This window comes from Copadichromis virginalis, linkage group LG15, assembly GCF_057382275.1.
Source record: "Copadichromis virginalis isolate Kocher_CV1m ecotype Utaka linkage group LG15, C_Virginalis_male_GT1.1, whole genome shotgun sequence".
Taxonomy (NCBI): domain Eukaryota; kingdom Metazoa; phylum Chordata; class Actinopteri; order Cichliformes; family Cichlidae; genus Copadichromis; species Copadichromis virginalis.
This window is the reverse complement of record NC_140632.1, coordinates 28,871,029-28,882,997: the sequence shown is the minus strand read 5'-3', so window position 1 is coordinate 28,882,997 and position 11,969 is coordinate 28,871,029. Positions and strand designations below refer to the sequence as shown.

Genomic DNA, 11,969 nt, shown 5'->3' with positions numbered 1-11,969 from the left:
CTACAAGTTTAAAAAAGGAGATGTATGAAGACTAAGAGGAGGATGAAACTTTTTCACATTAAATGTTTAATAATAACAAGTATTGTGAATAGGAAATAAGTTTCTAACATAATTGTTTATGAATCAAGATTTATAAAACACTAGTGGTGTCACTGGTGTCATTTTGGCTTTAAAATAAAAAAAAGCGAACTTATGTTTTATGAACAATTTGATGTTTTGATAATAACTAATAACTCCTTTCAATGTCACTGATAGTTTTAAAGACATTACTATTAAAATGTATAAATTACACTTGAAAGCTGTACACTAGTTGATTGTCAGTGTTTGTAAGTTTTTCAAGCTTTCTCTTTCTTGAAAGCTACTTCATTTTCCATGTCGAATGGCTATGTTGCAACACAACAGAGAGGAGAAGCTGAAATATATTTTTTCATATTTATGTATTCTTCTCATTCTCTAGTTGTTCTATTAAGATTCCTGTATTTTGTTGATATAAACCTAAACACTATGCTATTGCACTGCCAATGTATTAAACAGAAGCTCAATATGAACAGTAAGGAACAAGACTTGCCGTTAATCCTTAGAGCTATGGAAGATTTGTGTAGATAACTCGTGCTGGTTTTTCACCAGAATGAACTATTCTTCTTTGTTTGTCATTGACATCAATGAAGATGCTAAATAACAGTCTTTTGCTACCAAATTGATTTAACCTTCGTTGTGTCTATTCGTTGTGGGCCTTTCAATGATCTCGCAGTTTGGCAGATTCAGCCTGATTAACTGACAGAAAAACACAGAGACCACACGATAAAATCCACTGCCAATTATTCCAACAGTCTTTCACCATTCTCTGATACTGTACTTCTGAAGGAACTTTGGCTTATGCTGCTTTTTCATTTGACTGTTTTGGTTTTACGATATTTCTGCTAATTTCTTATGATTTGACAGCATCAGGTACTTGCTAAGCTTTCTTACTTTTATATGCTGTCACCCACTGGGACTGTGACCTAAAGTGACCCAAAAGTGGCATGTTTTAGGTCACTTTGGGTAATTGTTAATTCAGAATTAGGTGTGGTGAGACAGTTGGTGGCAGAGACTATCAATGGCTGTCTTTTGTTTTCATGTGTGAAGGGCAAGCAAGGGGGGGGGGGGCAAGTGACACTGTTGAAAAGGTTAGACTGAGACAAAAGATCATTTGAAGTTTTTTGAATGTCCCTCATGATTTCAATAAATACCTGTGCCACTGGTTTTTAAGCCACTTTGCTTTTAGCAAACGAGAAGAGGAGAGCTTTGGATTTTAACATTCTGAGGATTCGAGGACATTATTTTAGACCACTATAACAAACATCACAAGAGATTATTTTTGAAAAACCCTGCCCTTGTGCAATTCTTGGTAAGTTTTATTTGTTGTAAATTGAATTTTATTTTTGGTGTAAAACCACATTTTAAATTTCAGTAACAGAATTTACTTTGTATTTAAGTTATTTTTTTATTGTTTGTGGGAGGGGTACCGGTGAAAAGTCTTTGGTTTGGTTTTCTGTTTTAGTGAATTTGGGCCATTAAGCCATTTTGTGGTCTTTTTTGAAAGACTGAAATCTGTGAAAGCTAGGCCGGGTAATTAGCCACTGATTTCTTATTACAAGTAAAGCACAACATGAATATAATGAAATACATGAAGTGTGGAACATTTTTGGCTGGTTTATGTGTGTTTAGCAGATTTTAAGCAGTTTAGTAACTGCTATTTCAATCATGCTTGTTTCTGCTGTCTTTGGTAGTTTTAGAAATGGTTTATATGACCATTTAGCTAAAATTATAAGGCTTCTGTGGATACTACGTGATATTTGCATGGAGGTTTTTGCATAACTCTTGAGCCACAGTACTGGTGGCTATAGAGCGTAAGAGGATAATTGTAATTTTTCACATAGCTGTGATTTGTTGTGCGTTCAATCCTTTTCTTTAAGCAAATTTGAGCAGCAGACAGCAAGAGTTGGTGAGCATTATCTTAATGTCATACATTGACTAATTTACACCTTCATTCTGGATGTGTAAAGCGCTTTGGGGTCCTTAGGGACTAGTAAAGCGATATAGAAATACAGGCCATTTACCATTTATATATATGTTTTGTGTTTTTTGAATGAATGTAATTGCATTACTGATCATTATTGTGAACTAACTACATGTTTATGTGTAAGTAAAGTCTCTTTGATGCTCTCATGTTTGTATATTGTTTGAATGTTGTGTAAAATGTAACTAATTAACCTCATACTTTATCATAAATAGAGAATGGCATATGCTTCCCCAACGAAGTTTGCTGGGATTAATGATCCTGAAGTTGAATCATTGCGTCAAGAATTTCAACTATCAACTGTAAGTAACAAATATTTCTTAAATTTTATTTATAGTGTAGAAAAATTTGTTTTTACGCTACATTACCTGTTACAGAGCTGGGCAGGATGCTGTGTTTAGTGTTTCTTGTGTTTGTTTGTTTGTTTGTTTGCTCTTTCATATAAGTCACTGTTAACCCTTGTGCCATACTGGGGCCTTTTTGGGTCCCCAGGGTGATCAACGTAAGTTTTTTAAAGGATGGCACAAGGTTAAGTTGAGACTTTTATACAGCTGTTGTTGTGATCTGGCACTACAAACATTACATTGTAGCGGCAGCATAGATTGAAGCGAATAACTGTTTTCTAATTTTGTTATGATCCAAAATATTTTGTAATTTCAGTATGCCTGCTTGGACCCAGGGGTCAGCAGAGAGGATCTATATACAAGGTGCTTGCAACTTCATGCCAAGGCAATGGACCTCTTGGTTCGGCAGGTGCGGCTCAGGCGTGCAGCCGAAAGAAAGATTTCTGTTTTAAAAGAACAGCTGGATGCTGAAAAAGAAATGCTGAATAACACTGCCCAGGAGCTGGATGCATTGCAAGCTTCGATTACATTCGCACGTGATGGTAAGTCTTAATGTATTGTTTGGATGGTATAAACAGTGAATGTTGGCTTCAGTGTCTTATTTTAAGAAATGGGACTTAGAAAAAATACTCTATGAATTACTATTGAACGACTGTCTACATACAAATAAACATGAATGCGAATTATTTATTTTAGTTTATGATAAATCATTTGGAGAAAATATTAAATCCATGATTAGTATCATGTTTTGTTTTCTTCATTTGTGATTTTATAAGGATTAGATATATGCAAATGTCTGTTTTACCCATGTATATTTGTTAAAGTTGTTTATAAATACTAACTGTCAAAAAATATTATTTGTTTTTGTTTTGTTCAGATGTGACAGAGGCCACCACTCAGACAGACGAAGACTTGTGACAGATGTTTTATAATAATGCTAAGTTTTCTTAGATTAATATATTTTTTCACATTTGACCCAAAGTGGCATGTTTTAGGTCACTTTGGGTAATTTTTAATTCAGAAATAGGTGTGGTGAGACAGTTAGTGGTAGAGACTATCAATGCCTGTCTTTTGTTTTCATGTGTGAAGGGGAAGCGGGGGGGGGGGGGGGGGGGGAAACTTGAGGTCACACTGTTGAAATGAATAAGTTGTAAGGCTGTGAAACCAAGGTGACAACAGCTATGGAAATTAGTGTACTGCTGAATGAAGATTTTAACTACTCAATTTTTTTACAATTGCTTTATAAATACTGTGAATACTCAACTGTGAAAAATATTGTTTTGGTTTGTTTTGTACATATGTGACAGAGGACTCCAGTCAGACAGACAAAGAGTTGTGACAGATGTGTAAATATTTTATAATAAATGTTCCTGTTTTAAATTTTGGTTTTCTTTGACTGTTTATTCATCCTTATGGTATATGTGTTATTAGTTTAAATTCTACAACTCTACAAGTTTAAAAAAAGAGATGTATGAAGACTAAGAGGAGGATGAAACTTTTTCACATTAAATGTTTAATAATAACAAGTATTGTGAATAGGAAATAAGTTTCTAACATAATTGTTTATGAATCAAGATTTATAAAACACTAGTGGTGTCACTGGTGTCATTTTGGCTTTAAAATAAAAAAAAGCGAACTTATGTTTTATGAACAATTTGATGTTTTGATAATAACTAATAACTCCTTTCAATGTCACTGATAGTTTTAAAGACATTACTATTAAAATGTATAAATTACACTTGAAAGCTGTACACTAGTTGATTGTCAGTGTTTGTAAGTTTTTCAAGCTTTCTCTTTCTTGAAAGCTACTTCATTTTCCATGTCGAATGGCTATGTTGCAACACAACAGAGAGGAGAAGCTGAAATATATTTTTTCATATTTATGTATTCTTCTCATTCTCTAGTTGTTCTATTAAGATTCCTGTATTTTGTTGATATAAACCTAAACACTATGCTATTGCACTGCCAATGTATTAAACAGAAGCTCAATATGAACAGTAAGGAACAAGACTTGCCGTTAATCCTTAGAGCTATGGAAGATTTGTGTAGATAACTCGTGCTGGTTTTTCACCAGAATGAACTATTCTTCTTTGTTTGTCATTGACATCAATGAAGATGCTAAATAACAGTCTTTTGCTACCAAATTGATTTAACCTTCGTTGTGTCTATTCGTTGTGGGCCTTTCAATGATCTCGCAGTTTGGCAGATTCAGCCTGATTAACTGACAGAAAAACACAGAGACCACACGATAAAATCCACTGCCAATTATTCCAACAGTCTTTCACCATTCTCTGATACTGTACTTCTGAAGGAACTTTGGCTTATGCTGCTTTTTCATTTGACTGTTTTGGTTTTACGATATTTCTGCTAATTTCTTATGATTTGACAGCATCAGGTACTTGCTAAGCTTTCTTACTTTTATATGCTGTCACCCACTGGGACTGTGACCTAAAGTGACCCAAAAGTGGCATGTTTTAGGTCACTTTGGGTAATTGTTAATTCAGAATTAGGTGTGGTGAGACAGTTGGTGGCAGAGACTATCAATGGCTGTCTTTTGTTTTCATGTGTGAAGGGCAAGCAAGGGGGGGGGGGGGCAAGTGACACTGTTGAAAAGGTTAGACTGAGACAAAAGATCATTTGAAGTTTTTTGAATGTCCCTCATGATTTCAATAAATACCTGTGCCACTGGTTTGTAAGCCACTTTGCTTTTAGCAAACGAGAAGAGGAGAGCTTTGGATTTTAACATTCTGAGGATTCGAGGACATTATTTTAGACCACTATAACAAACATCACAAGAGATTATTTTTGAAAAACCCTGCCCTTGTGCAATTCTTGGTAAGTTTTATTTGTTGTAAATTGAATTTTATTTTTGGTGTAAAACCACATTTTAAATTTCAGTAACAGAATTTACTTTGTATTTAAGTTATTTTTTTATTGTTTGTGGGAGGGGTACCGGTGAAAAGTCTTTGGTTTGGTTTTCTGTTTTAGTGAATTTGGGCCATTAAGCCATTTTGTGGTCTTTTTTGAAAGACTGAAATCTGTGAAAGCTAGGCCGGGTAATTAGCCACTGATTTCTTATTACAAGTAAAGCACAACATGAATATAATGAAATACATGAAGTGTGGAACATTTTTGGCTGGTTTATGTGTGTTTAGCAGATTTTAAGCAGTTTAGTAACTGCTATTTCAATCATGCTTGTTTCTGCTGTCTTTGGTAGTTTTAGAAATGGTTTATATGACCATTTAGCTAAAATTATAAGGCTTCTGTGGATACTACGTGATATTTGCATGGAGGTTTTTGCATAACTCTTGAGCCACAGTACTGGTGGCTATAGAGCGTAAGAGGATAATTGTAATTTTTCACATAGCTGTGATTTGTTGTGCGTTCATTGTGAGTTGTTAAATTTGCATCATGCTAATTATGCAGGTATTGAGAAAATTTTGTTATTGTCTCACATTTATTTTAGCCTTGTGAATCTGATGTTTAATTATTTTTGGTAGGTGCACAGGTATAGATTTTAACCTGAGCATAACTGGTCATTAAAAAAACCATGCCATTTATGGGTGGGGTTTTGTCTTTGTCACAATTTTAATTGCTAGGGTTAAGGTTTCTTTATTTCTGTTTCAGTCTGAAAATGACCTTTTTCTGATCTTATGTCAATAATGTTTAATTGTACAATATCTTTTTTGTATTAGGAGATCAAACTTCCTAAGGGACATCACGTACAGATACTTCAGAAGGCTTGCTGTGAACTTTCAGCAGAACAGCTGGATTTGGTGTGAACCAAGGTAAGTTATTAAAAATGCTGACTATAGCCTTACATGCTTGAGGTTTTAACAAGGGTTTTTTGACGTTTTTTGATGCTTCCTGTTAAGAGCAAAAAGTGGAAAGAGAAGGTTTAAAAAATGTTCTCCAGTATTGTTCAGTGGGTTGTTAAGTAGTCGTTCAGTGGGCTATTCAGTCGTTTGTTCAGTCAATGGTAGGGGGGGTGAGATTCTAATCTCAATGCACTCACCCCCCCCCCCCCCCCCACATCACTTGTATAAGTTAATAGTGTGGAGAATCTCATAAAGCCTTTAGGCAATCAAATGTAAATGACAATATTTATGAGTGTCTTAAGTTTTAAAATGGTCAGGTTTGATTTGAACATGACTGGAAGGTCATGTTCCACCCCCTTACTTTCACCATTCTCTGATACTGTACTTCTGAAGGAACTTTGGCTTATGCAGCTTTTTCATTTGACTGTTTTGGTTTTACGATATTTCTGCTAATTTCTTATGATTTGACAGCATCAGGTACTTGCTAAGCTTTCTTACTTTTATATGCTGTCATGGTCCTGGGTCGAGTGACCCAGTGTTTGAGTTTTTTGTATCTTTTGTATTCATTTGTGCCTTAGCTTAGTTCACCAAGTTAATTTCTAGATTGCTGTTTAGTCCTGTTTCTTAGTTGTTTGTGTCATCTCCCCCTGTACTCAGTGTCCCTAGTTCATGTGTCAAGTCTGCGTGGTTATGTTTAGTTCATGTCATGCCTAATCTCCATGTTTACCGTTTTACTTTGTAAGTTTGTGTCTAATGTCAGTGTATGTAGTTTCACCCTCCCTCCACACATTCTCCATTCGGTCAGTCACTGGGACTGTGACCTAAAGTGACCCAAAGTGATAGGTCACTTTGGGTAATTGTTAATTCAGAATTAGGTGTGGTGAGACAGTTAGTGGCAGAGACTATCAACTGATGTCTTTTGTTTTCATGTGTGAAGGGCAAGCAAGGGGGGGGGGGGCAAGTGACACTGTTGAAAAGGTTAGACCGAGACAAAAGATTGAATTGTGTCTTTTGGCAAAGCCAAGGGTGTGGACAACAGCTATGAAAATTAGTGTACTGCTGAATAAAGGTTTTAACTACTCAAGGGAAAAAAGGTGTTGAGTACTGTTTATTGCATTGTAACTTCACTGGTTACTTTGTGACAGTCCCTCCCCTGTTGGCTTCTGTGATTGGATCATTTGAAGTTTTTTGAATGTCCCTCATGATTTCAATAAATACCTGTGCCACTGGTTTGTAAGCCACTTTGCTTTTAGCAAACGAGAAGAGGAGAGCTTTGGATTTTAACATTCTGAGGATTCGAGGACATTATTTTAGACCACTATAACAAACATCACAAGAGATTATTTTTGAAAAACCCTGCCCTTGTGCAATTCTTGGTAAGTTTTATTTGTTGTAAATTGAATTTTATTTTTGGTGTAAAACCACATTTTAAATTTCAGTAACAGAATTTACTTTGTATTTAAGTTATTTTTTTATTGTTTGTGGGAGGGGTACCGGTGAAAAGTCTTTGGTTTGGTTTTCTGTTTTAGTGAATTTGGGCCATTAAGCCATTTTGTGGTCTTTTTTGAAAGACTGAAATCTGTGAAAGCTAGGCCGGGTAATTAGCCACTGATTTCTTATTACAAGTAAAGCACAACATGAATATAATGAAATACATGAAGTGTGGAACATTTTTGGCTGGTTTATGTGTGTTTAGCAGATTTTAAGCAGTTTAGTAACTGCTATTTCAATCATGCTTGTTTCTGCTGTCTTTGGTAGTTTTAGAAATGGTTTATATGACCATTTAGCTAAAATTATAAGGCTTCTGTGGATACTACGTGATATTTGCATGGAGGTTTTTGCATAACTCTTGAGCCACAGTACTGGTGGCTATAGAGCGTAAGAGGATAATTGTAATTTTTCACATAGCTGTGATTTGTTGTGCGTTCATTGTGAGTTGTTAAATTTGCATCATGCTAATTATGCAGGTATTGAGAAAATTTTGTTATTGTCTCACATTTATTTTAGCCTTGTGAATCTGATGTTTAATTATTTTTGGTAGGTGCACAGGTATAGATTTTAACCTGAGCATAACTGGTCATTAAAAAAACCATGCCATTTATGGGTGGGGTTTTGTCTTTGTCACAATTTTAATTGCTAGGGTTAAGGTTTCTTTATTTCTGTTTCAGTCTGAAAATGACCTTTTTCTGATCTTATGTCAATAATGTTTAATTGTACAATATCTTTTTTGTATTAGGAGATCAAACTTCCTAAGGGACATCACGTACAGATACTTCAGAAGGCTTGCTGTGAACTTTCAGCAGAACAGCTGGATTTGGTGTGAACCAAGGTAAGTTATTAAAAATGCTGACTATAGCCTTACATGCTTGAGGTTTTAACAAGGGTTTTTTGACGTTTTTTGATGCTTCCTGTTAAGAGCAAAAAGTGGAAAGAGAAGGTTTAAAAAATGTTCTCCAGTATTGTTCAGTGGGTTGTTAAGTAGTCGTTCAGTGGGCTATTCAGTCGTTTGTTCAGTCAATGGTAGGGGGGGTGAGATTCTAATCTCAATGCACTCACCCCCCCCCCCCACATCACTTGTATAAGTTAATAGTGTGGAGAATCTCATAAAGCCTTTAGGCAATCAAATGTAAATGACAATATTTATGAGTGTCTTAAGTTTTAAAATGGTCAGGTTTGATTTGAACATGACTGGAAGGTCATGTTCCACCCCCTTACTTTCACCATTCTCTGATACTGTACTTCTGAAGGAACTTTGGCTTATGCAGCTTTTTCATTTGACTGTTTTGGTTTTACGATATTTCTGCTAATTTCTTATGATTTGACAGCATCAGGTACTTGCTAAGCTTTCTTACTTTTATATGCTGTCATGGTCCTGGGTCGAGTGACCCAGTGTTTGAGTTTTTTGTATCTTTTGTATTCATTTGTGCCTTAGCTTAGTTCACCAAGTTAATTTCTAGATTGCTGTTTAGTCCTGTTTCTTAGTTGTTTGTGTCATCTCCCCCTGTACTCAGTGTCCCTAGTTCATGTGTCAAGTCTGCGTGGTTATGTTTAGTTCATGTCATGCCTAATCTCCATGTTTACCGTTTTACTTTGTAAGTTTGTGTCTAATGTCAGTGTATGTAGTTTCACCCTCCCTCCACACATTCTCCATTCGGTCAGTCACTGGGACTGTGACCTAAAGTGACCCAAAGTGATAGGTCACTTTGGGTAATTGTTAATTCAGAATTAGGTGTGGTGAGACAGTTAGTGGCAGAGACTATCAACTGATGTCTTTTGTTTTCATGTGTGAAGGGCAAGCAAGGGGGGGGGGGCAAGTGACACTGTTGAAAAGGTTAGACCGAGACAAAAGATTGAATTGTGTCTTTTGGCAAAGCCAAGGGTGTGGACAACAGCTATGAAAATTAGTGTACTGCTGAATAAAGGTTTTAACTACTCAAGGGAAAAAAGGTGTTGAGTACTGTTTATTGCATTGTAACTTCACTGGTTACTTTGTGACAGTCCCTCCCCTGTTGGCTTCTGTGATTGGATCATTTGAAGTTTTTTGAATGTCCCTCATGATTTCAATAAATACCTGTGCCACTGGTTTGTAAGCCACTTTGCTTTTAGCAAACGAGAAGAGGAGAGCTTTGGATTTTAACATTCTGAGGATTCGAGGACATTATTTTAGACCACTATAACAAACATCACAAGAGATTATTTTTGAAAAACCCTGCCCTTGTGCAATTCTTGGTAAGTTTTATTTGTTGTAAATTGAATTTTATTTTTGGTGTAAAACCACATTTTAAATTTCAGTAACAGAATTTACTTTGTATTTAAGTTATTTTTTTATTGTTTGTGGGAGGGGTACCGGTGAAAAGTCTTTGGTTTGGTTTTCTGTTTTAGTGAATTTGGGCCATTAAGCCATTTTGTGGTCTTTTTTGAAAGACTGAAATCTGTGAAAGCTAGGCCGGGTAATTAGCCACTGATTTCTTATTACAAGTAAAGCACAACATGAATATAATGAAATACATGAAGTGTGGAACATTTTTGGCTGGTTTATGTGTGTTTAGCAGATTTTAAGCAGTTTAGTAACTGCTATTTCAATCATGCTTGTTTCTGCTGTCTTTGGTAGTTTTAGAAATGGTTTATATGACCATTTAGCTAAAATTATAAGGCTTCTGTGGATACTACGTGATATTTGCATGAAAGGTGTGATACATGGAGGTTTTTGCATAACTCTTGAGCCACAGTACTGGTGGCTATAGAGCGTAAGAGGATAATTGTAATTTTTCACATAGCTGTGATTTGTTGTGCGTTCATTGTGAGTTGTTAAATTTGCATCATGCTAATTATGCAGGTATTGAGAAAATTTTGTTATTGTCTCACATTTATTTTAGCCTTGTGAATCTGATGTTTAATTATTTTTGGTAGGTGCACAGGTATAGATTTTAACCTGAGCATAACTGGTCATTAAAAAAACCATGCCATTTATGGGTGGGGTTTTGTCTTTGTCACAATTTTAATTGCTAGGGTTAAGGTTTCTTTATTTCTGTTTCAGTCTGAAAATGACCTTTTTCTGATCTTATGTCAATAATGTTTAATTGTACAATATCTTTTTTGTATTAGGAGATCAAACTTCCTAAGGGACATCACGTACAGATACTTCAGAAGGCTTGCTGTGAACTTTCAGCAGAACAGCTGGATTTGGTGTGAACCAAGGTAAGTTATTAAAAATGCTGACTATAGCCTTACATGCTTGAGGTTTTAACAAGGGTTTTTTGACGTTTTTTGATGCTTCCTGTTAAGAGCAAAAAGTGGAAAGAGAAGGTTTAAAAAATGTTCTCCAGTATTGTTCAGTGGGTTGTTAAGTAGTCGTTCAGTGGGCTATTCAGTCGTTTGTTCAGTCAATGGTAGGGGGGGTGAGATTCTAATCTCAATGCACTCACCCCCCCCCCCCACATCACTTGTATAAGTTAATAGTGTGGAGAATCTCATAAAGCCTTTAGGCAATCAAATGTAAATGACAATATTTATGAGTGTCTTAAGTTTTAAAATGGTCAGGTTTGATTTGAACATGACTGGAAGGTCATGTTCCACCCCCTTACTTTCACCATTCTCTGATACTGTACTTCTGAAGGAACTTTGGCTTATGCAGCTTTTTCATTTGACTGTTTTGGTTTTACGATATTTCTGCTAATTTCTTATGATTTGACAGCATCAGGTACTTGCTAAGCTTTCTTACTTTTATATGCTGTCATGGTCCTGGGTCGAGTGACCCAGTGTTTGAGTTTTTTGTATCTTTTGTATTCATTTGTGCCTTAGCTTAGTTCACCAAGTTAATTTCTAGATTGCTGTTTAGTCCTGTTTCTTAGTTGTTTGTGTCATCTCCCCCTGTACTCAGTGTCCCTAGTTCATGTGTCAAGTCTGCGTGGTTATGTTTAGTTCATGTCATGCCTAATCTCCATGTTTACCGTTTTACTTTGTAAGTTTGTGTCTAATGTCAGTGTATGTAGTTTCACCCTCCCTCCACACATTCTCCATTCGGTCAGTCACTGGGACTGTGACCTAAAGTGACCCAAAGTGATAGGTCACTTTGGGTAATTGTTAATTCAGAATTAGGTGTGGTGAGACAGTTAGTGGCAGAGACTATCAACTGATGTCTTTTGTTTTCATGTGTGAAGGGCAAGCAAGGGGGGGGGGGGGCAAGTGACACTGTTGAAAAGGTTAGACCGAGACAAAAGATTGAATTGTGTCTTTTGGCAAAGCCAA

The 11,969-nt window shown here is 35.9% G+C and overlaps 1 long non-coding RNA gene across 1 annotated transcript; it reads left to right on the top strand.

The window, feature by feature from the left end:
- Window positions 1–1,276: 1,276 nt before the first annotated feature.
- LOC146692674 (uncharacterized) lies at window positions 1,277–3,302 on the top strand. Its single transcript, XR_014915022.1, has 3 exons — window positions 1,277–2,361; window positions 2,720–2,945; window positions 3,281–3,302. It is a non-coding gene; the product is annotated as an uncharacterized LOC146692674 (long non-coding RNA).
- Window positions 3,303–11,969: the final 8,667 nt, after the last annotated feature.